The 27,529-nt window shown below is 39.5% G+C and overlaps 1 protein-coding gene across 50 annotated transcripts in view; it reads right to left on the reverse strand.

Moving 5' to 3' along the window:
• The window catches only part of ENOX2 (ecto-NOX disulfide-thiol exchanger 2), a 315,538-nt gene that overhangs the window by 285,616 nt on the left and 2,393 nt on the right, over nucleotides 1-27,529 (reverse strand). Inside the window, exons 1-2 of one of the 50 annotated variants that reach the window (XM_051827519.1) lie at nucleotides 12,594-13,122; nucleotides 11,464-11,591 (exon numbers count right to left, since the gene is read on the reverse strand). The exons of the other annotated variants lie outside the window; for them this stretch is intronic. The gene's annotated coding sequence lies outside the window, so the exon portion shown is untranslated. Of the gene's footprint in view, nucleotides 1-11,463; nucleotides 11,592-12,593; nucleotides 13,123-27,529 lie in introns of those variants that run through there. 50 annotated transcript variants of the gene reach the window in all.

Below are 27,529 nucleotides of genomic sequence, written 5' to 3' on the forward strand. Positions count from 1 at the left end.
ATGAACAGACAAAATATATAACCTATAACGGAATATTACCCAAACAAAGAAATGAAATACCAATGTGTGCTATAATATGGACAAACCTTGAAATCATGATGCAAAAGGAAAGGATCACATATTTAATGATTCCATTCATGCAAAATGCCCAGAATGGGCAAATCCATAAAAAGATTAGTGGCTGCCTAGCACTGAGGAGGTAGATGGTAAAGGGTATTGTAAGGTAATGGTTAAGGAGATTAGTACTGGCTGGTGCCGTCGCTCACTTGGCTAATCCTCCACCTGCGGCACCGGCACCCCAGGTTCTAGTCCCGGTTGGGGTGCTGGGTACTAGTCTTGGTTGCTCCTCTTCCAGTCCAGCTCTCTGCTGTAGCCCAGGAGGGCAGCGGAGGATGGCCAAGTGCTTGGGTCCCTGCACCCGCATGGGAGACCAGGAAGAAGCACCTGGCTCCTGGCTCCTGGCTTCGGATTGGCGCAGCAAGCTGGTCGTAGCGGCCATTAGGGGAGTGAACCAACAAAAGTAAGACCTTTCTCTCTGTCTTTCTCTCACTGTCTATAACTCTGTCACTCTCTGTCTAACTCTGGCTGTCATAAAATTAATTAATTAATTAATTAATTTTTGGTAATGATTGTAACTGTCAATAAATAAAATATCATTAAATTATATACTTAAAATTCATGAATTGTTTAGTATACAAACCATACCTCAATAAGGGTGCTAATTAAAAAAATCAGTTACTCAAGCAGTATATTGTATTTGTTTTCTGCAAGTGAGGTGAGGCTGCTTAGTGAAGGCTCAAGGAATATGCAGAATCAGGGCCACCACACTACACAACTCCAGAGGATTCAATTCATGTTGTAGTTTATGTGAATGGTGATATGCCTAAAAGTAGGAGCTATGAGTAGAAGCTGAAGGGAGAGCAATTTTGGGTCATTTGTGCAAACATTCAACAACTGGTGCCATTCAAAACTAAAATGTGGTCAAGAGTGCCAAATTATTGGAAGTATGAAAACATAAACTGGATTGACCATCTGAGGATGGAGTAGATGGGTTCATGGAACCCATTCATGGAACATACAGTAGTGTATATGTGTAGAGGGGGAGGGAGGCTGACTTCCTAACTTTTAAGGTTTCTTACAACCCTAAGATTTTATCAAAATTAATATAATACAAAATGTTTCTGAACTTTCATCTGAAATTTTTTCATTCATAACCATCTCCTCATTAGCCAGGAATATATGAGTACTTTATATATTTCCACTAGAGACATAAATCCCAATAGTGATTTCCTATGAAATAATAAAACTTGATGTTGTGGTTTAGGCCATTTCTAATATATTTATATGCTGTCTCTGGCTCAGTCATTTAGCAATGGGCTCATCTACTGGATTCCTTTTTTAATTTTTTTTTTAGTCTTCAGCTTTTAAGCATTGCACTTCATAAATGTTAGAACAGCATCCTACATTACAATTAATATTGATAATAGTTAAGTTAATGAATATAAATCATTCTGAATTATCTTTTCTCTCTTTCTATCCTCCTCTGTCCTTTCACCAGATAAGGAATATACAGGCTGTTGGCTTTTACAAGTTGCTCTCAAAGCTCTGGAATGATCCATCTGGCTGAAGGTTTCAAATATTTTGGCTTAAGTCCACAAATGCCATAAGAAATTGGCACTCCATTCTACAGTGCTCTTCTCTCTGTCAATAATTTGGGATCATAAAGGAAAATGATTTGGCAGGTGCTCCATTATGATCCAGATTTAAAACCAGAAAGGGTACCAGTCCTCTCCTCCACTTTACAATTTGAAACTAGTTGGAATGATTCTATACTGAAAAGAGAGAAGTTTGGATTCTGTGAGAGACTGCTTACCCATCATCTGCTTCATAGTAAGAAGGAGCAGTTTAAGGTACCGGGAGGGGCATCTTTCCAATAGTGTCCTGCAGATCAGAAATGGCTAGACAGCTTCAAGTATATTCCTCACTTAACTTGTCAAGAAGGACAGGCAACACATATAGTAGATAGTAGCTAAGCAGTGCTGACTGAGCTATTCTGCATTATTGACATCTGAGGCGTACACACAGAAAAACCTATATAGAAAACCTCAAATGGAAAACATCTGCAGTGAAATCGTACTCATTGTCCAACTAGTACACCAGAGCCTTACTATAAATTCCATCCTCAGGGTTCATGCCTTGGAACTGTGTCCGAGTGTTCTAACACAGCCCTTCTGTTACTTCCAGTAATAAATCCCTGTGGACAAAGTCCAAGAAGGGCATTGCCCTAGATCATGTTCCATGTTAGAATGAAGTTCTCCTCTGCAGCTTGTGCTTCATCTAGCCTTGATGTGAGGCCAGCAAAAGAAATGTTCTGGACAGTAAGCTGCTGGGTGGGGGTGGGGGATTATTTTTATTTTAAATAGCTGTAAATATTTAACAAAACAATTATATCTTTCCCACTTCAATTTCTTCAGACTATTTCTTCCCAGGTCATTTCTTTCCCTTCTTGTTAAAAGCTTTGCAAGGCCCATGGATAGGGCACTTGGGGAACTCCAATTTAGATGGGGAGAGATACTACTGGAATCCCAGCCTCATTTCTCCAGTGGTCATATTTCTGCCTGTGCTTATCCCTTTTTCTGCCAGATTGTGCTCTTTATTGTTCACACCACTCAAAATAGCCATGAGCACAGATATTCAGGAACTACTCAAGCTATCCTTATTGTATTTACTTTGTGTCCCAAACTCATAAACCACTCTTCTCGGATCCCTTATGTATTTCAATTACTCTTTTCCATTTCAAGCATCTCAATTCCAGAGAATGGAAACTTGGGTGTAGTCTTTTTAGCAATTAAAAGGGATTCTCACTACTTTAAGAAGTTACTTGTCCTTATCCATGTCAGTTACTCATATCATATTGGCTTTTAAAATGCTATATCATATTGCAGACTCTTAATATAGTTTACTATCCTCTGTCACCTGCATACTTATAAAAATATGAATCAAATTTACTTTCAGTGATGATATATTTGTTTGATGTTCATAAGCAAGATAAAATGTAATATGCCACCCATCCCCCAAAATTTTCCAGAATAATCTGACTTACTTTCTTGAATATTATTGCCATTTTTATTAAATACAGAATTTTACAATTATTTTATGTTATTTGCATTCCTTATCAAAAGTTGAGGTGAACTCAGGTTGGACAACTTCCACTGCATAAGCTGGGCAAATTGCCATGGCTCAGCAGAGTACATCAGGGTTGTAGTTCTTTGGAGTTTCTGTACTACCTCTAAACTCAAGGACAGGGTTTGGGAAAATGCCAACCAGGTTTGGCAGCAAGAATCAGAGCAGCCTAGGGCAGAGGATGGGAATGGCAAATGAGTAGAGTGTATAAAGAAACTTTACAAACTCTCAGTCAGAAGCTCTAACTGGATACATTCTAATCCCTATTCGGTAGACAATTAGCACAAGGAGTGTTTTCTTTACAGTCTTTCACTTTACACTGATATGGGATGGTTGTGAATAAATACCCTAGTACTGATAACCTCTCTTTTCCTCTCCCTCCCTTCTCCCTTCTCCCTCCCCTCCAGGCCTCTATTCTCCTTCTACCCCTTCCCACAACATACACACACACACACACACACACACACAGGTAATTCACAATTACATGTGTAAGTAAAAGGCTACAGGAATATAGGCTTTGGAGCCTGGAGACAAATGAGTGGTATATAAAAACCTCACGTAAGAAGGACAACTAACATTTATTTACTTGAGAGTCCTGATTTATTTATTGAGAATGCTAACGAGGATTAAATGAAATAATTTATGTAAAATCCTAGCATGGTTCTATAGTACACTTTTTTTTGTTTTGTTTTGTTTTGTTTTTTTCCGACAGGCAGAGTGGACAGTGAGAGAGAGAGACAGAGAGAAAGGTCTTCCTTTGTTCACCCTCCAATGGCTGCCGCGGCCGGCACACCGCACCAATCCGATGGTAGGAGCCAGGTACTTATCCTGGTCTCCCATGGGGTGCAGGACCCAAGCACTTGGGCCATCCTCCACTGCACTCCCTGGCCACAGCAGAGAGCTGGCCTGGAAGAGGGGCAACCGGGACAGAATCCGGCGCCCCGACCGGGACTAGAACCCGGTGTGCCGGCGCCACAAGGCGGAGGATTAGCCTAGTGAGCCGCGGCGCGGGCCATCTATAGTACACTTTTAAAACACATTTCATTTCTTCTCCAGTCTGGTTTAAATTATGAAGGGTCAGGGCAGGTACTGCAAGGCAACTGATCACGCTGCCAACTGGGACACTCACATACTTCCCATATCTGAGTGTTAGTTCGATTTCCATCAACTTCACTTTCAATCCACTTTCCTGATAATGCATCCTCAGAAACAGCAGGCCATGGTTCAAGTACCTGGGTTCCTGTCACCTACTGGGAGGCCTGGAATGAGTTCCTGGCTCCTGTTGCTGGCCTGGCCCAGCCCTATACTATATGTTATGGGCATCTTGAGAGTCAGTCAATAGATGGAAGACATCTCTCTCATATACTCTTGCTCTCGTTCTGCCTTTCAAGTAGATGAAAATAAACAAACATTAAAAATAAATTATGAACAGGGCCAGCATTGTGGCATAGCAGGTAAAGCCGCCGCCTGCAGTGCCAGCATTCCATATGGGTGCCAGTTCAAGAACCAGCTGCTCCACTTCCAATCCAGCTCTCTGCTATGGCCTGGGAAAGCAGCAGAAGATGGCCCAGGTCCTTGGGCCCCTGCACCCACATAAGAGACCCAGAAGAAATTCCTGGCTCCTGGCTCAGATCAGTGCAGTTCTGGCTGTTGTGACCAATTGGGGAGTGAACCAGTGGATGGAAGCCTCTCTCTGCCTCTCCTTCTCTCTGTGTAACTCTTTCAAATAAATAAATAAATATTTTAAAAAAAGAATACAAAGAGAAAGGAATTGCAGGATGTGCTAAAAATGTCATCAACTGAAAAGAGTACAGAGTTCTGGGATGTAGGCAACAGAGGACGGGACAGGCAGGCATCATTATTTACCAGATAATTTCCATAGATAGCAACAGTCAAGTTTACTACTCTACTTATGTGTTTTTCTCAATACTAAATATTCTGACATTGGTTCTTTATAAAGTAACCAAGTATAATTAATACACATAATGAACTCTACACAATAAAACAGAAGGCCTTGATTTATATCTCTTTAATTAGAGAACACAGTCTATTTCTTAACCAAATTCCTCCTAAAATCTGCTCTGAATCTAGAATTCTATTTTAAGTAATGAAATCATCCTGAAAGGGTATACTACTAGTTCGAGGATGATTTATCAGAGGGAAAAATGGAAGCTAAAAAGCAGTGAGTCATGAGTGGCTGAACAATCCAAATGAGAATAGTGAAAGTGTATATGAAAGCTAAAATACATAAAAGCATCTGTGACCTAAACAATGGAACTAGGAACTCTTGCCTCTGTTTTTTTTTTTTAAAGATTTATTTATTTCTTTGAGAGGCAGAGTTACAAAGACAAAGAGGGAGAGACAGAAAGGTCTTTTATGCGCTGGCTCAGTCCCCGAATGGCCACAATGGCCAGAGCTGGGCCAATCTGAAGCCAGGAGCCAGGAGCTTCCTCTGGGTCTCACATGTGGGTGCAGGGGCCAGAGCACGTGGGACATCTTCCACTGCTTTCCCAGGCACATAGCAGGGAGCTGGATCTGAAGACAAGCCCCAAACCAGCGACCTCTTTCTACTGATTAACTCAACTTTCTTATCCCTAGTTTAGAAATCAAGGCTTAACAGCCAGCTCTTAATAGCAAGACAACATGATGGGAAAAACTGTACTGATGAGAAATGCAGAGTGTATTTCTTATTTAAATTTAACTGTGATAATAATTTGTTAAACTACTTGTGAGAATAACTCATTTTAGGCCATTTAAAAAAATATAAACTATCATAAAAAGTTATAATGGGCAGGTTAGATACCAAGAGATCAGGACTTTCTATGCTAGAACAAAAAATTCAAACCATTTTAATAATAGTTTTTTTCAACAGTGTAATTAATATTCATATCCATAGAGACTACAGATCAGGACTTAACATTTTACTCTTGACTTTGAATTGTGATTTGCAAAAGGCAAAGGTACATAAGAATCACCTAGAGAGTTGCTAAATGTAGACCACTGAGAGTGATTCAGTAAATTAGGGATGGGGATCAAGGAATCTACATTTTTTTAAAGATTTATTTTTTTTATTTGAAAGTCAGAGTTACAGAGAGAGAAGGAGAGACAGAGAGAGATCTCCCATCTGCTAGTTCACTACCCAATGGCCACAATGGCCAGGGCTGGGCCAGGCCAAAGCCAGGAGCCAGGAGCTTCATCTGGGTCTCCCCAGGGCTGCAGGAGTCCAAGCACTTGAGCCATCTTCCACTTCTTTCCCAGGCCACTTAGCAGGGAACCGGGTCAGAAATGGAGTATCCAGGAGACTTGAACCAGCACCTATATGGGATGTAGCACTGTAGACTGCTGCTTAACCTGCTGAGCCACAGTGACAGCCCCAGGAATCTACATTTTAAGCATATGCCCTAGGTCATGTTGTCATGAGTAGTTCCTAGACCACATTTTGAGAAATACTGTGATTACACATCAAAAATTCTAATGATCACTTTTACATACTGATGCATTTTCTTATATGTTTAAGTGTTAATGTGGGTACATAGGCAAGGCTTTCTACCTCCACAAAAGTGCAAAGTATTCTACAAAGGCAAATGAAGGAGCTTCCAAGGTAGAGTATAACTGAGTAAGGATAAGTTAGGAGAAAAAAAAGTCAAGAAGATAGGTGTACTAGAAACAAATCTTAACACAATGTTTCGGAATACCTGTGCAAAGCAGAAGTGATCTAGTCACTTGGTTTCTAGAACACTCAAGTTCTGGAACCTTGAACCAGCAGAAGAGAAAAATAGCCTTGGTGATACAGTTGCTTAAGGTCTAAATAGTGTATGTGAGTGCTAATTATGTGCAAGGCAATAGATCACATACCGAGAGATGAGTAAAATCTGATCTATGACTTCAAGAACTCAGTCTAATGGTGGAAAATAGGCAATAAATACTATCATACAATAGCAGGTGTGGTTTGCACTGAATCTTGTATGTTGACTCTCTATTGTTGCTGGAGATGTGGAAGAATAGCAATTTAAGTGTTAAGAAAAACACAAACACGAGGAAAGTCACAAGAACTCTGAAGTGGTCTAGTTGGCAGGCAAATAGGGCACAGCACAGGTTGTGGAAAAGGAGACCAAGGTGTAAAGTCATTCTGAGTGGCTGGGATGAGACCATCATGGCCCTGAATGCCTGTTTGGGAAAAAAAAAAAAAAACTCAAAAACTTTAAGAAGATTTTTGAGAATAGGCTCACAGGGTAAGATCTGCATTTAGAAAGAATACTCTAACTACATATAAAATGGAGTGGGGAGAAAGTATATGCAGGAAAGTATATAATTGGTCATTTGGCTACATGGAAGACAAACTCCACTCTGGTTGGCAATGTTTTTTGCTGCAAAAATCTGAGATCCAAGAGAGAAGAAACAGAATATGAAAGAAATTTTTAAAACAAAGCAGAAAATCTAAAGAAGGAGCATGAGTAGCGGCAGTGTTCAGAAACTGCTGGTGCTGTGGTGATCCACTATCACTCTGTCAACAGAGGGTACCAGTGTTGGGGGTCAGAAAGAAAGCAAAAATCTTCAACAGCTCTGGACTGTCAAAATCTTCTGAGGTCATGGATAATGGGATATCTTTTCTGGATGGCCCTCAGGTGGGGCAAACAGCTTCTTTGATGAAAAGACATCACGTGGTAGTTAAGAGCATGGGCTCTGGATCCAAACTTGCTGTGACTGCATCTTGACTATGCTACTTAGTAATTGTGTGACAACATAGGCAGGCTACTTAAACTCCTGTGTCTCCATTTTTTGAAACCCTAAAATGGAATTAATACTACCTATTTATGGGAGAACTGTGAAAACGGATGGGTTCATACATGAGATTTCAAAAAGTTCATGGAAAATGAAATTAAAACATGCTTATTTTGATGTAAAAAATGTACTGTACCCCTTACAATGTGCAAGTATTACATATTAGATTAGTCTGAATTTAAAAGATAAAAATTGTTTTTGAGGGGACGGTATTGTGGTGTACGGGTTAAAACCACTGTCATATGGGCAATGGTTCAAGTCCTGGTTGCTCCACTTCCAATCCAGTTCCTTGCTAATGTGCCTGGGAAAGCAGTGGAAAATGGCCCAAGTCCTCGGGCTCCTGTATCCATGTGGGAGACCTGGAAGAAGCTCCTGGCTCCTAGCTTCGGATCAGCCCAGCTCCAGCCATTGTAACCAATCGGGGAGTGAACCAGCAGATGGAAGATTTCTTTCTCTCTCTCTCTCTCTCTCTGTGTGTGTATGTGCATGTGCGTGCGTGTGTGTGTGTGTATAACTCTGATTTTCAAATAAATAAATAAATCTTTAAAAAATTGTTTTTGAAATCCATGAATAGTTTCTTCACACTACACATTTTCTATGGACTTTCTAAAGACTCCTCATATAAGTTATTTATAACACAGCAAGGCAGAACAAGCATTCAATAAATGTTAGGTATTCTTATTATTGTATACATGTATGGGTGGGGGACACATACTTAAATGGTGCTATGCTAAATAACCCTTCAAGGCATCAGTGCTACACCTATATGATGTCAATGAGTATAATGTAGCAGCCCAAGGGTCATTTATAATATGCCATCCTGCATAGACAACATGCCTTAATTATTGCTCATAATGAGTAGGTGAAGCTCTTTTTAGAAAAATGTAGATATGAATAAGTACAATTTGTAAATATTGTCAGCTATCCCCTTAAGTAAGCCATTGCAAGCTGGCTCCAGCACACCACTGGCTGATGTATACCAACTCTTAACACTCCCATTCCTAAGACCTGCCCTTCACTAACCCTGAAACACATTCCATCAGACACCCCAACTTCAGTTCCCTGAAGAACCAGCACCTAGAAATCCCTAATTTCCCTTGGCCTCAAACAGTTTAGGGAACAAATGATTATTTTGTAGATGAAAGAATTTTTCCTTCACCAATTAGGAAATGTCAATTTCTTTTGTTAGATGGTTTTTGTTTAGCTTGTATTTTTTACTTTTTATTTTTATATCACTATTTTCTTAGAATTGTATCTATGAAATATATTCAATCTGTTCTCTTTGTATTAGTATTACATTAACATGAAAAAAATAATATATCAAAAGAAAAAAATAAACAAAAATATCAAGTTCTTAAAAAGCACCAATAAGCTTTTTTTCATTTATACGAAGAGGACTTCTTCCCAGGAAAAGAAATGGACTAAGGGGGGTTAGAGCTTCCAAACATGCAGAAAATTTGTCACCTGAAACCAGGTTCAATATGAAGCTTCCAATCACCTGTCTACTTTGCTCAGTTCTCCTTCCTCTAATCCAGACTTATTTCCTCAGGTTCCCTCCTGTATTTTTTTGTGTCAAATTCTATTTAGTTTTAAGAATGATGAAAGAGCTTCATTTTAGCCTCCTTTCCTTTTTGCCAGAAGGAAATAGCATGAAGATAGCTTTAAGATATGTTAAAGCATAAAGATATCTTAGATAAGTATAAATTCTAATTTACATGGTATCTGAGACAATATATCCATCATCACCTTTCTAAAAGTCTCATAAAAAGATTATCACAATATTTGCCCTCTGGCTCATTTTCTTGACAACATTCTCAAATATTCATTGTCAAATGCTGAAGAAGAGCACTGTCAAATGCCAAAGAAGTAACTGTCATTTTTCCAGTATACGGGAACAGTCTCTAATGAATTCACAGCTAAGAATGACTCCTTCAAGAATATTTCTTGAAGGGATTTTAAAGAAAGTTTTACCAGAGAGTTAGCATGAGCTACCTAAATATCTAGGTTTATTTGATGAATTGATATTGCAGATTTAAATAGTATTTCCTTCTTCAGTGGGACAGAAAGAATGTGAGTTTTTTTATTAAAACTAATGAATTTAAAATTGAGAAATCATTTGGAAATTTCAAAAGATGGGGAAGCCAATGAGGGAGGGAGGGAGAGAGAAACAGAAAGTAAGAAGTGTGGAACTGAGTTAGCTATATAGATTTTCCTGTTGATCTGCACAAAATGTTCTAATTTAAAAAATATACAGCACTTATAATTCATGGGCAGTATATTTTAAAATATACATACTTTTATTAAAACAATCTCAAAGGTTCATTAAGCAGAGTATTAAAAACAAACTAGCATTTCCGAAGGGAAATATTCCATATTAACCTTTCAGATCAGATGACATTTTGCCTCCTAAAAACTTCACAAGGCTCTACTTTTATTTATATTGATGCATAATTTAATCCAAACACTAGTGTTTCAGATATATCAATAAAAATCTAGAAAGCATTCACATATTAAAATACATGTTGGATTAAAATATTTTTGAAAAACTCTACAGTTCTATCAAATATTACTTTTTTTTTTAAACAAATGACTGAATTTAGTTTTCCTGATTAGTAGTTTAAGTCAAATTTACCCTGGATCCATCAACTGAGAGGCCGCCTGGTATAAGGAAGGAAAAAGCATAAAACCAAGGAGTTGAGGCTCTACCATTTGTTAGACATGAGACCCTGGGCCAGTTACTTATCCTCTGTCTCTGTTTTCTTACCAATCTAATGGAGATCATGTTGCCACTGCCCTCACTCAGGGTTGTTTTGAGGATCAACTAAAAAAGTATGTATCAAGTCACTGTATAATTGTTATATACCACAACCACTGTGATTCAATAATTAGAAACTATACTGCAATTATAATTGTTTAACAGAGTAAAACCATTTTTAAGGGAATAAAACCATTAAGGAATTAAACATGTATTAATGATCAGCATAAAATTCATTCTTAAAAGCCACATGATTGGATTTGTCATTATTTGTTAGGTCACCTTGGAATTGAGAGATGGCAAGGAGATAATGTCACTGCCTTTTTAAAAAAAAAAAGTAAACATTTTTATTAGCACAGGAAAGTTCTGTCCAGACATAGTAATTCTAGTAGCATAACAAAGTCCAGCATTTTTCACAGCCAGAAACTTAAACCATAACATCAGCCCATACGAAATCTCCATTTATTGAACAAAGCAATATTTTCCATGAGAATGTATCTATTTAATTTTGTAGTGGAGAAAACGAGACAGTCTCTGGCTTTAACCAGAAGAGAAAACCCTCAACAACTTCTCACATTAAAATATACAGAGATGTCTCTTCTAGAGTCAAGTATACACTGGGGTATGGAGAAAACATCCAGCAAGCACAACTTTCCACTTAGCAAAAACAAACCAGCCAATACCCAAAGAAGAAACTGAAGCTATAAATTCAAATAAACGGGCTGCAGGAAGACTACACAAACCTGCTGTTGCTTTAATTGCAGACAATTCAATTCAGCAGCTGTTGGTCCAGGCACTAAGGTTCACTGTATGCTCTTCAGCGTAACCTTGAAATATTGTCACTCACTCACTTCTCCACATCATCTGCATGCTGTCCAATTAATGAGGAGCGAAATCAACTGTCAAACCACGCATCAAAAACAGAACATGATCTTTTAGCTCTTAAGGGCAGGAGCATGATATTTTAAGGGTAACAAAGCAAGAAGGGAGATGAAGACCCTTGACAATAAATGATATTCAAACTTATCAAAACATGCTGTTGTAGGAACTAAGCTTCTGTTCTGTTCAGCAAAAAAGTGAAACTTTCTCAGGGTTTTTCATTTACAAGGGTCCTTTCCATCTAACTGCTATGTAAGAAGCCTTTAAAACAACATTCACAAATATCTGGTCAGTCTTCAAGTTCTGTATTATTATGGACCAAGATGTTTCTGAAAGCTTAAGAGACTACTTAAGGAACACTGTTGATCCAATGCTATTTTACAATACAGATGATTCGGGGCTGGCACTTTTAGCCTGGCTGTTATCAGTACTTTTTTCTACTAGGAGAATAAACAAACAATATTAATAAATTATGTTCATCAACCTAAGTTCAATAATGAAATAAAAATAAATTAACCACACAGACACATTCTGGAATGTTTCCTATTTGAAGTTTTCTTACTCTTAAGTATATGCTAATTCTATACAATCAGTTAAGGAATACAGGAGTTAATAAACTCAAGAGAAACATAACACATACTAAGTGTTTAAAAACTGCTTTTTGCTTCCAATGCACTGTGTCTTCTGTACAAACACTCCAGGCTACATCACATACTACCAGTTGCAGACACAAGACTTGAGAAATTCAATACAAGAATACAGCAGAGAAGCGTGCACAATTAAGGGATCAGGACTACCAATTTAACAGAAAACCCAGATTTTACACAGAAATCTGCTACAAATATTATAGCTAGGGGCAGGCATGTTTTATGCAGCTGTTTTGTTTAGCTCATTAGAGCCCTATTTGTCCTTCAATACAGTTGAATTGGAGGCAAAATAAGAAATGCACTTTGAAACAAAAGGGAAAATTCAGATAAAATAAGACATACCATACCTGTATATTGTACCAGGAACATTGTGACACTCTTCAGGGAACTGTTTCACGTTGTATCCTATTGTGAGTTATTCTTCCCTTACCCTCTTCTCTCCACAGAAAGAAACGCCAAAGCACTCCAAACCCCTACTACACCCTATCCCTAAGCCACCCCCTCATTCAGGAGAGAAAAAAAACAGCCACAATTCAGCTCAGATCCCCGATGCTTCTGTTTAGCTCAGCTCCAGCCGACCAACTGAGCTCTAGCAACGGAGCATAGGGAGGTGGATTCTGATGCCAGTAGCACTTCCATCCACTTCACTTACACAAAAGCAGGCAGTGGAAAATCCAGGAGCCTTGAAGACAAGGGCTGGAACTGGCTTTTATGAATTGCTATTACTGCATGTGTCACCATCCATCTCCAATGACGGACACTTATAGGCTGAATTGGGAGTGGAGGGGGTGGGGTGGAGGAGGTTGGAGAGCAGGTGGAGAAGCAATTAGCAGTATGTTCATCGGAGAATTCGTTCGGGATTTCATACATCAGTGCCTAAAGAAACAGCATGCAGTTGACAAATCAGAACTTTACGATTTGCATGCCTTAGAAGAAAGCTTAGCTCACAGCTCCGAACAGAATAATGCTTGCCCACTCTTACAGGGCATGTAAAGTCACCCCTCTGCTTTCTCTTTCCTCTGGCAACCCTTATTCTTGAAAAATCAACATTCAGAATGAATATTTGCTAATTTTCCCTAAAGAATTGTATTTAAAAGGCTGGAAGCAAAAGAAGTATAAAGGAATTAAATTCTATTGAACATGACATCTCTTAACAAAAAGGCAAGAAGCTAATTATTTTAAATCAACTTTTCATCCCTAGTCCCATTCCCCAGGTGCAGCTTTCACACCTATAATCAGTGAATCACACAACTTTTGTGCATATATTTAACACGGAAAAAAATCTGGGCCTACCTAAAAATAGTTCAGTTAAAGTCAAGGTGAAAAGTCAAGAGCTATGTGCAGGACTCACTTGACAGGTGGCCTTAAAAGGTACTTTACCTACAAGAGCTTCAGTTTTACTCATGTACCAAACTAAAGCACAATTTTCAGACCGATTTTAAAATTAATCATGAATAAGAACAAAAAGGACACAGTCTCTCAGGAAGGAAACATGATGCATTTGAAAGAGTACTGGGGCTGAGTATCAGGAAACCTAAGCTCAGGTTCCAGTTCCACAACTTTCTAGCAGTGTGACCCTGGAGAGTCACTTAACTTCTCTGAACCTAAATTCTAAATTCCCCAAAGCATAAACTGAAGACAACAGCACCTATCCTGACTGCTCCATAGGATTGCTCTGAGGAGTTAATGCAATCATGGATATCAAAACTCTTTTGTAAGTTGTAAAGGGCTATACAACTATGTGGGGATAATTATTACCACACCCTGAAGCACATCTTGTTTAAATTACTGAAATGAGGCACATCTAGCACATAATGAAAACAAATATAAAGGACTAATATAATGTATGAAATACTGTCAAATTTTAACATAAGAAGGAATCACTGCTCTTAAAACTGCACAGGGAGGAAACTTCTTGAAAAACTTTAAAATATGATACACCTGCATAACACATTAAAAGTTTATTAAAGAGACTAGAGCCTTCAAATTCCCCTTTTCCTTTCTGGAATGTCTATACCATTTTCTTCATATGGTCTGTATTGTGTCCCAGCTAGAATGCATACTATTGAACAATGAACATCTTCCCAGTGGGTGGGGAAGAATTTGAGTTGATTAATTAAGTCTAAATACACAAAGTAAAAATCCAAAGTCACGCTTTATGAGGCTCCAAGCTGCCTTGATACTATATATACAGTGACCAGCTGGCTTAAGCTGGGACACTATTTTAGCACATGAAGTCCTAGGGTGGCCACACCTGGGGCACTAAATGATCCAGGCAATGTTTGGGGACCTTTGGTTCAGCCAAATCCCACATGTCCTGATTTCCATCTGTATGGTGGTTACCCAAGTGTGTGTTTGTCCACATGGGCCAAATTTAAAGCAGCCGAAAGAAAGGTGGAGGCTATAGCAGAAATATCAGACGTCAGCTCCCTCCAGTGCCATCTGTACCTTCAAACAAGTACTCAGTCCAATCCAATTCTTGTGGGAAGAAAGAAAATTTTTTCTAATTGCCCCTTTGGATGTCTGAAAATGCCTATATATAAATATATACATATATACACATATATATATTCTATGTTAAATCAATGGGGAAAATAGGTAATATGAACCATAAAACTTAGGTGACTGGTAGCAAAGAGCAATCAAGCTATTCAAAGGTAGAGAGGGAATAGGGGTCAAAAGGGGAGAAGAAGAGAGAGAATGGATCTAAAGTGAGAGTTTTCTTTCTAATCAGAAACATACTTGCTGGGAAAATAAAAAATCTCACCTTCTCCTAAACAGCACTTAACTTTTTGCAGTATTGAGGCATGGCCCATTTACCACTGCAGCAGCAAACCTAGCCTTCCAACTACTCAGGGAAACATCAGGAACTTGAAAAGGTACCAGTGGCCCTAGCACCAGAACTTGCTTTTTCTCTGGCATGCAGAAAGCCAGACAAGTAGAATATGGTTCCTTCAGAGGCCTCATAAGCAACCCTCTGCCACAGCCATTCTGTGGCACAATAGTCCATTAATAAAGGTGCCAGCCTGGGGCTGGCATTGTGGCGCAGCAGGTAAAGCCAGTGCCTGGAATGTCAGCAACCCATATGGGCAGTTAGTCCTGGATGCTTCACTTCAGATCCAGCTTCCTGCTAATGGCCTGGGAAAGCAGCAGAGAATGGCCCAAGTACTTGGGCCCAGTACCACATGGGAGACCCGGATGAAGCTTCTGGCTCCTGATTTCAGCCTGGCCCAGCCCTGGTGGTTGTGACCATTTGGGGAGTGAACCAGCAGCAAATGGAAGAGATTCTCTCTCTCTCTCTCTCTCTCTCTCTCTCTCTCTCTCTCTCTCTCTCTCGTCTCTCCATCTTTCTCTCTGTAACTGTGCCTTTCAAGTAAATAAATCTTTGAAAAAAAGAACAATAAAAGAAAGGTGTCAGCTTAACTTCAGGTTAGGCAAAAGGAAGCTTGCTGGAGACTTTAAAAACCATACTGCTAAGAAGGAAACAAAGGCTGCATCTCAGATTTGATCTATTCTGCCTTTGGGCATTTTAACTAAACTGCTTCACAAATTTAAGCCTGAAACTGAGGGGCCAGCATTATGGCGTAGCAGGTAAAGCCACCACCTGGGATGCCAGCATCCCTTATGGGCACCAGTTCATGTCTTGTCTGCTTCACTTGCTATCCAGCCCCCTGCTGATGGCCTGGGGAAAGCAACATAAGATGGCCTAAGTACGTGAGCCCCTGGCATGCACATGGGAAACCTGGATGAAATTCTTGCCTTCTGCCTTCAGCCTGACCCATCATAGCCACCCGGGGAGTGAACTAGCAGATGGAAGATCTCTCTCTCTGTCTTTCCCTCTCTCTCTCCCCTTCTCTGTAACTCTTTAAAGTAAATAATCTTTTCGTTAAAAAAAAAAAGCTTGAAATTGATACTCCACAAATTCTACAGAAGGACCATTCAAAATACAAGAGAAAGGACAGGGCAGAAGATTTTTCGTTAGCTTCTTTCCCAGTCAAAAAATGAGTATGCTATCAAGAACATGACTTACAGAGTGTCCCAAAAGGAAATGAGATGGGAGGCAGGAGTTTCAATCCAGATTAGCAAGAATGGAAACAAAACCATCCAAGAATTCTCATTTAAAATACACACACACACAAGACCACAGCAATGTTTCCACTATCCTGATTTCAAGCTCCAGAATGTAAGTACTATGATTCCCAAAACCACCCAGCTTCTCCTCAGCAGCCATCACCAAGCCTGACTGATCATTTCAAATGAATTCTTGTCATTAGCCACCTTGGATTCAGAGAAATTTTGTCAAAAACAAAAATCCCAGTGGAAGATTTCAAAGAACCAAGAACTTGAACCAAACCATGAACCTAAACGGTGAGAAACAACACTAATTTGCTAAACCACAAACAAAATAGAAATGTTAAGAGTATGACAGCAACAAAAACTACTGAATTGATTTCAACCAGAACAAAGCTTCATGTTTTCTGACTCTATCAAACTTGGACCAAACCCTCAGAGTCCAATCAGTTCAAGTTCCTGTAGAGAGTACATTTCAAGGCTTGGTTTTACGTGCCACAAAGCAATCACAGTGTTTATTAACACTGGACAAGGATTCAGGAGAACTGAGTTGATTTTTGTCCACTGCTGATTTTGGTCAATCCACTTACACTGTCTTAGAATCAGTTTGCTTGTCTTGAAATGGCTGAGTGGGATTGCCAACATTTCAGGCCTAATGAACTATGCTACTGTGAAACTTAGTCTAAGTGATGAAATATACAATGTCACAACTTGGTCCCACTCTCCAGGACGCTGAGAGATGGACCATCAAACTCTCCTAAGAGTTCATGTTTCTAACTTATTTTGAAATATGCCTCACATAAGAGTTGGTAACTGATCTTGTTCTCATCCTTAAGAATAGTTAAACTAATATTGTTTTTCAGAATGGCACCCCTTAAAAAATAAATAAAAGATTTCAAGAATAGTTTGTTTTACTTAATAGAAAGCTACAGGTAAATTGTCCCCCTAAAAGAACAAGAAAAGAAACAGCATGATCTAGAATATGTTGAGCACCTACTGCATGATGCTTTATATAATTTTCTTTTTTTTTTTTTACAGGCAGAGTTAGACAGTGAGAGAGAGAGAGAGAGACAGAAAGGTCTTCCTTCTGTTGGTTCACTCCCCAAATGGCTGCTACAGCCGGTGTGCTGCGCCGACCCGAAGCCAAGAGCCAGGTGCTTCCTCCTGGTCTCCCATGCGGGTGCAGGGCCCAAGGACTTGGGCCATCCTCCACTGCCTTCCCGAGCCACAGCAGAGCTAGACTGGAAGAGGAGCAATCGGGACAGAATCCGGCGCCCCAACCGGGATAGAACCCAGTGTGCCGGCGCCACAGGCAGAGGATTAGCCTAGTGAGCCGCGGCGCTGGCTATATCATTTTCTTAATAAGACCTTATATTGCTGCTACACGGCAGGTATTATTTCTTTATTTTATACACAAGGAAACTGTGGCTTACTGATGTTAAGGCATACTTCTTTCTTAATTCCATAACTCAGTTGCTTTGTGAATATATCACATGGTAAATCAATACAGTAAATGTAAACTTCCTTGCATTGATACTGGGTTGATTTTTTAAAATGTCACCTGACAGTTCTGTATAATGGTTAGGATCACTACTAGACTATTTTCAGACAGACCTGACTTTCTTGAATTTGGGTTTATGGACAAGGTACTTAACCATACTGAGTCTTAAACTTTCTTACATGGCAAATGTGGTAAGAAGCAGTACCTACCTTGTTAGGTTGTTTGAAAGTGTCAATGATGTGATAGCAGTAACACAATACTAGGCACAAAATGACTACTAAACAAATGTAGATTACATCTACCCTTGGAGTCATAAACTCATAAACAATACAAGAAAGGAAAGGCTGCAAGTGCTCTTTAGCTACAGTACAGACATAGTTTGAGAGAGATTTTCGGTGGCCTACCTATACCTCCAAATATAAGTTGTACCTGTATATAAATTAGCATGATCATGAAACAGCATGAATTTATTAATTAGTGGTGTCTAAGTAGTAGCAAGACTCACCATGCAGTTTGCTAAGCACCTATTGTCCCTAGTTTCCTGGAATCTATTTTTCTAGAGAGAGTAACAGATAATAGTACTGTTAAAAGTACCAGGTGGGCTAAGGCAGCCTTCCTTCGTTAATTCTTCAAGTCTTGGTCTCTGTCTCTGTCTCTCTGTCTCTCTCCCTCTCCCCTTTCTTCCCTCCCTTTCTCCTTCTCCCTCTCTCTCTCACATCCCTCTCTTGTCTTATATACTTCCTTCTCCTCTCCTCCTCCAGTTGATTTGGGTATTGTGTCTCTTCCCCTGGCTGTAGCTCTGTCTCAACTCATCAGCATCAAGCGATATTTATGGAATGTGTGTCTGGCACTACACTAGATGAAATGGAGGGGCCTCCAAAAGGTAATTAAATAGACATGTGTTCCATAGCTAAACAGATCAAAGATGCACAGGCACAGGTAGACCAGAGTTAAGGCAACAAAAAAATAGTTTGTCCATCTAGTTAAAGATACGCATGCTGAAGAATCTGGGGAAATTATACTGATGCTTACACCTTATTTTAAAATGCACGAAAGATGGATCAATGGAAAGACTAGTGATAAAGCAAGTATACCATAAATTACAGAATCTAAATAGCAGGTATTTGGGTGTTCACTATACAATTCTTTCAACCTTTCTGTAGATTTTAAAAATTATTTATTTGGGAAGTAAAAGGGGAGAGAGAGAGAGAGCAATCCCATTCACTGGCTTACTCTCCAAATGCCTGTGATGGCTGGAACTGGGCTGAGGCTGAAGCCAGAAACCAGGACCATAATCCAAGTCTCCCATGTGAGAGGCAGGAATCCAATCACCTGAGCCAATCCCAGGGTCTGCTTTAGCAGAAAGCTGCAGTCACGAGTCATTGCTGGGAATCAAATCCAGGTACTACAATCTTGGATGTACACACCTTAACCAACAGGCTAAATGCGTGCTCCTCCATGGATATTTGAAAATTTTCATAACAAAAGGTTAGAGAAAAAAGGATAAGGTAAAGGATATAGTTTATTCAACCTCAAATGTTTCAGTACAAAATAAATGTATTTATATACAAGAGCATAAAACTTGGTAAATCTGAGTGAATAGTATATGAGAATTCCCATAGGATCCTTACAATTTTTCTCTATTTAAAAGGTTTTTGAAATAAGAAGTTCAAAGATAGTTTACTGAACACTAGATCCTTTCATCTACTGTCTTAGTTGCCACTTTTAGTAGAAACAATATTAGGTTAATAGTAGAATGACAGAATGGTAGAGGAGAATAATCTGCACCAAGACATTATGCTAGGCATGATGAGGGATTAAAAGTAAAAAACAAAACAAAAAAACCACAGTCCTTTCCCTGAGAGAACTCAGTGTAGATGGAGGAATGCCAAAGTAGTGTCTGAAAGGATGATTTGTTGGATCACAGATCCATAGGAGAGAAATATAAAGATTGAAAAGGTGGGTTGGAGCCAGATTGCAGAGTACTGAATGCCAGACTGAAGAGTCTGGACATCATCCTATGGATAATGGGAAGCCATTTCTGATATCTGAGTCAGGGAAAACTGATTGACTGGATAGTACAATTAGTTTGGACATGGGTACCTTCAACAGGCATTTGTTTCATATTCATATACTTCCGGCCCTTGTATCTACTACCTACTTCCCCTATCTGGACATGGCCTTTAGGGATTTACAGCATTCCAATTCTGCTCATTTTTCAAACAGCCACTTCCTGACATTTCTTCAGTGTCTCTCTATGCCTCCCCGCCCACAGACACATCCCCCAAAGGGAGCTGACCAGCACTTGCCTCAGCCCTGCTGACTCAGCAAGCAATAAATAAGCCTCATATAATGTTTTTGAAATGAAGCTGCTGCATTTTGAAACTCTGATTTCCGTCATGCTAATCAAGCCTCAATTACTGCTGGGCTCACTGATTTGATTGGAAAGAATGAATATTCAGCTAAGTGACATGTGAAGGAGCACAGGAAGGTATGTCCTGTGTGTAGAAGGGAACAATTGTTCCAAGTGCTCTTGAAATATGGAAAGAAAACTAAATAGAGACAGCATTGCTAAATAGAGGCAAGTGATAAGCCTAAAAACCTTTCAAAGACTACCAAATTAAAAAGGAGACTTTCTCTATCTCCAGTTTCCCTTCCCCCAAAGCCCATCCTTAAATCAAATCATGTTATCCCCCCATTTAAAAGCCCATGCTGGTGCACTCTTGTCAGTAGTACACTGGCCTGCTTATCATCAAGTAGACTTCCTTTACCCAGTAACCACAGGACACCTTTCTGGATTTGTATCCTGTCTCACTCTCACACATTCCCAGTGGTTCACACAATATCACAGTTTTTTCTGAAGTATCCATTTTTACATATGTGTCTGCCTAACCCAGATTGGTGGCACCTCTGCCTAGAATTTTTGCCTGTAACTTCCTTGTACACCTAGAATCTAGGAAATGCCCAACCATCCTTTCTGATTCAGCACAAGTTAAACTTGTAAATTTCCCACCTGCAGCAGTAATTCCTTCCACCATGTTCCTGAAACCCTGTACATATGTCTCTCTAGGAGCACCTTTCACATTGTAATGTAATCATCGGTTGGAGTCTGTCTCCCCTACTAGATTATGAGTTCCTTAAGGGCAGGCAGGCATTATGTCTACTTCATTATTATATTGCCATGGGGTCTGATCCTTGTGCATGTGCTCAAATGTCTGGCAAGGAATAAGTCTGAACACCCAGTGTCCCTTGAGTTCAAACTCCACATCGATGGCAAGATGAACATTAACCATTATATAACCGAAGTTATCCTGGCGAAGTGTGTTTGAGGAGCCAACTGAAGATGAAACGGGAAGAGGACATACTATAGAGCCTTATTGTGAGTTAGTTTTTATCCCCAGAAACTCTTACTGGCAGTTGCGACTAACAAAGAAAAGCAGTTGGAGTGGATGAGAAGGGACCTTACGGGGATTTCCCTGTCCTTATCTTTCATAGTTCACCCCTGAAGCAATGTTGCTGATATAACAGTCTCCATCTACTGTTTCAACTCTCCTGAATTATCGGCAAACTTCCACCTGGGCTCTGCCTACAAAAGCATTTGGACCAGCCTTGTTACTGGTAAGTCATTGAAAGGGCTCCAATTCTTATCCTCACCTATCATGATTATGCCAGGAAACATTTGGTGGGTAACAGGATGCCAGAAAACAGAGTGCCAATTGGGGGAGGGGGAAGTTATTAAAAACTGTATTTTTTCCCTCCTAGATTGCCAATATATTCCACCATGCCTCTCACTCTACAACATTAGTTTATACTACATATCAGTAAAACAAGAAAAATTAAGACTTCAGCAAAACTTTACACTTTGTAGGCAAGAAAAAGAGGAAGCAACACTGAGGATTGTAATATAAATCTTTAGACATATGATCAGTAGTGACTTCTGAAAAGTAAACACTTGGGCTGCTTTAAACAAATAGCAAAAACCAATTAGTCCTTTCTGTAGACTAAGCTGAGGTGTATGCTGATTTAAAAAAAAAAAACTAAGTCTGTTTTGATCTTCAAAACTGTCACACTGGTAAACACTTCACTTTTTTGCACATATAAATCGAAGAGCCAAAGCTAGCTTGAGGAAGATTTAAGAGACAGAAAATTTGTCTGAGGTGTCTGCCAAATCTCTGCAGCAGAGACAGAAACCCTGGAAGAGCTGACACGATCATAACTCTCACATCACCGGCAGGCTTGTGCAGGGCTGGATGCACAGAAAGTCACTGTTCCTTTCCTCATACTGTTTGTAAACAGACAAGTAGATCATTTGCTTATCAGCTATCTGGTAGCTCATTTTTGTCTAGATAGCCCACAGAGGAAAGATATAGGGAAAAAAAATGCACAATAAATCCCTATTGGTATAGATCCCAATTGTCAGTTGGGTAAATTTTCATTTATATGATGGGCCTACTTATTAAAATCTTCTCTTTCTTTCATTCGATCTTGAAAGCTCACTTTCTTGTGGGTGCATGCTCTCTCTTTCTGTGCCTGGAAAGCATTATAAAGGGCATTTATGAGCATCTAGTGTGGTGCCTAAAGCCGTGCTTCCAATAGTGATCCACAATAATTCACTGAATGAACTGAAATGCCATCTGTAATTTCTATATTCAATTTACTTGATCCTGGAGCAGAAGAACCACATATTATTTTTCCTGGAGTATTTAAAAGTGACAACTCTTTACAAAGTAATATTACTTTATTCAGATGACTCATGCTCCGGACTCTGTCCTTTAAAGATCATCCATTTTTGCACAAAGGGTATTATTTGCAAGAAAAAAGAAGCAAAGACCACACTGCAGGATCCTGAATGACAATATGAGCACTGATACATTTTTGTAGAGAAAATCGGATATTCCACATTGACTCAATTGTATGTTATACGGTAATCTACTACATATGTCTAAGATGACTTAGCAATGCAAAAATATAGTACACGCATGGGCTATATTCTGTAAATAGGATTAACTGTTGAATTCAACCAAGGACTTCCCTGGGGACAGATTGCTGAAAAAATACATCTACATGACATTTAGAAATAATAAATTAACCAATGACATCAGCTCCCATGAGACACATTGTTTCTTGTACATTCAATTCTATCAGTTTTTCTATAACTCTCTGCTGACATCCCCATCCCAAAAGACATAGAATTTCAAAACAGAAAGGAAAACACAGCAATTGGAACTATTCCATCTCTCCTGCATGAAGTGTTAAGCACACAAAGGAAAGATTTCTGTATGTTAGCACAAAGTGAACCCTGACATGGTGAGATCATGTCAGTCTGGAGCTGTTCTTGTTATACTCTGTTCACATATAACTTGCCCAAGGGACCATATAAAAAGACTGTATTCATACTGACAAAAGACTGGCAGGAATTGCAGGAAAATGAAGAGAGCTGAGTTAGGGCAAGGGAGGTTGATTTTTTTTTCTTTTAAAAGCATTCTTTATTAGGATAACTTTTCTCCTCCTTTTAACTTAGTTTTCCCATCTATAAGATGGGAATAACTACTGCATGTATTTCATCTTTTTGCTCTGAGGGTTAAGTGAAATATCAACAGATTTCTTGGCACAGAACAGTTGGCCCACACAATTCATATCAACATTTGGGTAACATTAACCGAACACCTGTTATGTGCCTGGCACTGGCCTAAGACCTCAAGTAAACATGGAAAAAAAAAAAGTTGAGGCAGTTGTGGAAATCAGGGAGCTGATTTTCAAAGGTCTTATAAATGGGTTTAAGAAGTTTGGACATTATCCTGAGAACAATGGGCAGCCTTTGAACTATTTTACATAGGGCTTAGAAAGCTTCAGATTTGTCATTTATAAAACTCATTCTGTCAGCATTAGTGCAGAATGAATTGGAAGGCAGCAGGCTGAAGAGAGTAGTGAACCAGGCTATAAGTGATCCATGTATTCTGGGGAGGGAGCATGCCTCAAACTAACACAATGGTAATAGGGTGTACACAAGGAAAATACGTTTTTATTTTTATTTATTTTTTAATCTATCTATTTATTTATTTAACTGAAATACAAAACAACAGAGAAGAGGGGGAGAGAAAAAGAGAGATCTTCTATCTGCTGTTTCACTCCCCAAATGGCCACAACAGCTACTTGGGAGCCAGATTGAAGCCAGGAGCCAGGAATTCCATCCAGGTTTCCCACATGGGTGGCAGGGGCTCATGGACTTGGGCCATCCTCTACTGCTTTCCCAGGCCCATTAGCAGGAAGCTGGATTGGAAGCACAGCAGTTGGGACTTGAATCAGCACTTTAAAATAGGATGCTGATATCACAAGTGGCAGCTTAACTTGCTGTGCCACAATGCCAGCCCCATGAAAATATGTTTAAATAACTTTTTAAAATTAACAAATATATCAGTGTAGAGGATTGATGTAAATAAAAATATGCAAAAGGTAAAAAATAGAAGTCATATGTAATCTTATCATTTACAGTAACCCCCTGCTGGCATTTTTGTTCATGACCATTACAGGATCTTTGCTATGCACACATATAGATGTGTGTGTGTGTGTGTGTGTGATATGCATGCATGTAAACTGGGATCTACCACTCTGTACTGAAAATATTATGACCTGAATTTTCCCTTAAAATACCATAAACTTGCCACATTATGCTTTGGTAATGTTAACTTACATGGTTACTTAATAATCTATTCTATAGATGTACCAAAATCAATTTCATTGACACACCTAATAATCAATATTTGTTATTATATTTTCTCTTTGATTACTATCATTATAAACAACTCTGGGATACACACATACATGCTAAGAACTAAACTTCTGAGCCGGTGCCACGGCTCAATAGGCTATCCTCTGCCTGAGGCGCCAGCACACCAGGTTCTAGTCCCAGTCAGGGCGCCGGATTCTGTCCCGGTTGCCCCTCTTCTAGTCCAGCTCTCTGCTGTGGCCCGGGGAGGGCAGTGGAGGATGGCCCAAGTGCTTGGGCCCTGCGCCCACATGGGAGACCAGAAGCACCTGGCTCCTGGCTTTGGATCAGCACGGTGCGCCGGCTGCAGCACACAGGCCACAGCGGCCATTGGAGGGTGAACCAACAGCAAAGGAAGACCTTTCTCTCTGTCTGTCTCTCTCACTGTCCACTCTGCCTGTGGAAAAAAAAAAACTAAACTTCTGAAAACATAGTGTTTCCTCAACATAGAGCCCTAGAAGTTGAAGTGGTAGGTTAAGAGTTATGCTCAATTTTAAGATTTCTGATATATATTGACCAAGTAAGTACTCTCCCAAAGGGCTTTATCAAATTACAACACCACTAACAGTGTATATGAGCAGGAAATGGGTTTGAGAGTGGTGTCAAGGATGGTATCAACTGGACTTGGTAGAAAGGAGGGATGTTTTCTAGCATAATATCAGGGCAGGAGTGATGTGAATTCTGTCAAAAGGAGCAAAGCAATGATCAGGTCTAAGGAACAGGTGTCTGGGTCGGTGAATGATGAAAAAGAATAAGGTAAGATAACTAGGGGAGAACCAGGCATTTGACACACTGCTTAAGATGCCATTTGGGCTATCCACGTTCCGTACCAGAGTCTCTTCCAATCCAGCTTCTTCTTAATGCACACTTGGGGAGTCAGAGGTAATGGCTCAAGTTCTGGGGTCCCTGCCACCCACGTGGAAGACCCAGATTGACTTCTAGATTCCTGGCTTTGGCATACCCATCCCTAGCTATTACAGGCATTTGGGAAGTGAATAATCAGCAGATGGAAGATTTCTTGTCTCTTTGTCCATTCTGTCTGTCTTTCAATTAAAGAATGAAAGTAATTTTTTAAAAAAGCTAAGTAGTGGAGAAAGAGAAAAATGAAATAGAAATAGCTAATAAAATTATAGGCATTTTCCTTTGCTGTTTTATTCAGCAAAAATAGTAAATGCAGCAACCAGCTAATATTTTCAAAGAATTTTGCCCTCTGTGCTACAAAGGTCCAGAGTTAAATTTGTGTGAATGTTTTGATTCCTCTTTTCATCCAATAACCATTTGTCACATGTTTACTGTGTGCCAAGTGCTGTTCTGAAGGCTACAGGCATGGAGATGAATAAGACCTGGTTCCTGCCCTCAAGGAGCTCACTGTCTAGGAGGCCTAGCACTGCTTTGTGTGTACATTTTTGTGTGCGCATAGAGAGGGGAGAGTTATTGGAAAAGGTGTTCATATCTGAGCTGAATCTTGAAAGCCGTGGAGTTCCTAAGATGGCCAACAGTCACTGATCACACTCACACTCCTTATCAGCATTTTGAATATTTGTCCCACTACTCTCAAGGATACTCGGTAAGGTAGTAAGGATGCTCGTGTATGATATGGAGTACTCTTGAACAGTAACAACAGCCTCCACTCCTATTTAATGCACATTTTTGGCAATACTATGCTTATCATAGAATATGAAAGATAACAAGCAACTGGTACATACAAACTTTAAAAACAATATTGGTGTTGATATAATATTCATTATTGATATCAATATAATAATATTCACAGCTACCACGTCCTACTAATTTTACTTCCTGGGTATCTGTCAAATCTGTTACCTCCTCTTACATGTCACTACTTTTGGGTCTTCATCATCTCTCTCTGCAACAGGGCACCAGCCGCTGAACTGGTCATACCTCTTTCCAGTGCATCCTTCCCACTGTCATCATCCAAATAGGAAAATCTGATCATGGCACCCCTAAAATGTTTTCATTATATGTACTGCCTATAAGCAATATTTCTCAGTCATTTGAGTGTCGCTTAGTGATCTTTACCATATTCACATACCATGGTATACTTTCTTTTATATGCACTATTTGTAATTTTCTTTTTGTAGCTAGAAACCTTTTATTTAAAGTATACAAACTTCATTCATTTCATATACACAAATTTAGAAACACATTACAAGGGTATTTCCAAGAGTTCATGGACAAATGAATTAAAAGATAATATGCATTTCCCACGAGCTTTCAAAGACCCCCTTGTATTTACTTAATATTTATCTTTAAATCCAACTGGTTCACTATCTATTTTTACAAAGTCTAACTTAACATTAGATTTGATGACCTAACTCAGTTTTATCTTTTATAAGATACATTTAAATATATAACTAATAAAATTAAAAATATTTGCCAGAGCACAGCATCTCCATGGGGAGATACCCTACATTTTGAGAACCACTGACCTATGGGGGGCACCCTTCAAATTCCTTAGCATTGCAGTCATGGTTCCTCACAAATCAGCTCCAACCTACATTTCTAGACTCTTCTCCCACCATTATACTTCCCTTTTACCAAACACTCTGCACCCCAGCAGGTTGTCTGTACACGCTCTACTCTTGGACAGCCTCGGCCTTTCAAGAGACTGAAGCCTTGATCCAGAAGGTCTCCATTCCATTCTTCTCTGCCTGGAAAACTCATTTACCCGTCCAGACCAATCTGTCATGTCGCCTCCTCACAGAAGCCTTCTCTGTGACTCTCCCTTACAGCTAACCACTCTGTCCTCTGTCTCTGCATAGCACTTTGTACCTGCCTCTATTATACTCCGCACTAGAGTATCTCAGAATGGTGGGCATCTATTCCTCACATTTTGTGACATCTCCAACACTGCATGTGGGCAGCAGAGAGGAGGTACAGTGACCCACATCACTTGTCAAGAAAAAGCAAAAGAAAATAAAACT

The sequence above is a fragment of the Oryctolagus cuniculus genome, chromosome X, assembly GCF_964237555.1.
Source record: "Oryctolagus cuniculus chromosome X, mOryCun1.1, whole genome shotgun sequence".
In the NCBI taxonomy this organism is placed as follows: Eukaryota; Metazoa; Chordata; class Mammalia; order Lagomorpha; family Leporidae; genus Oryctolagus; species Oryctolagus cuniculus.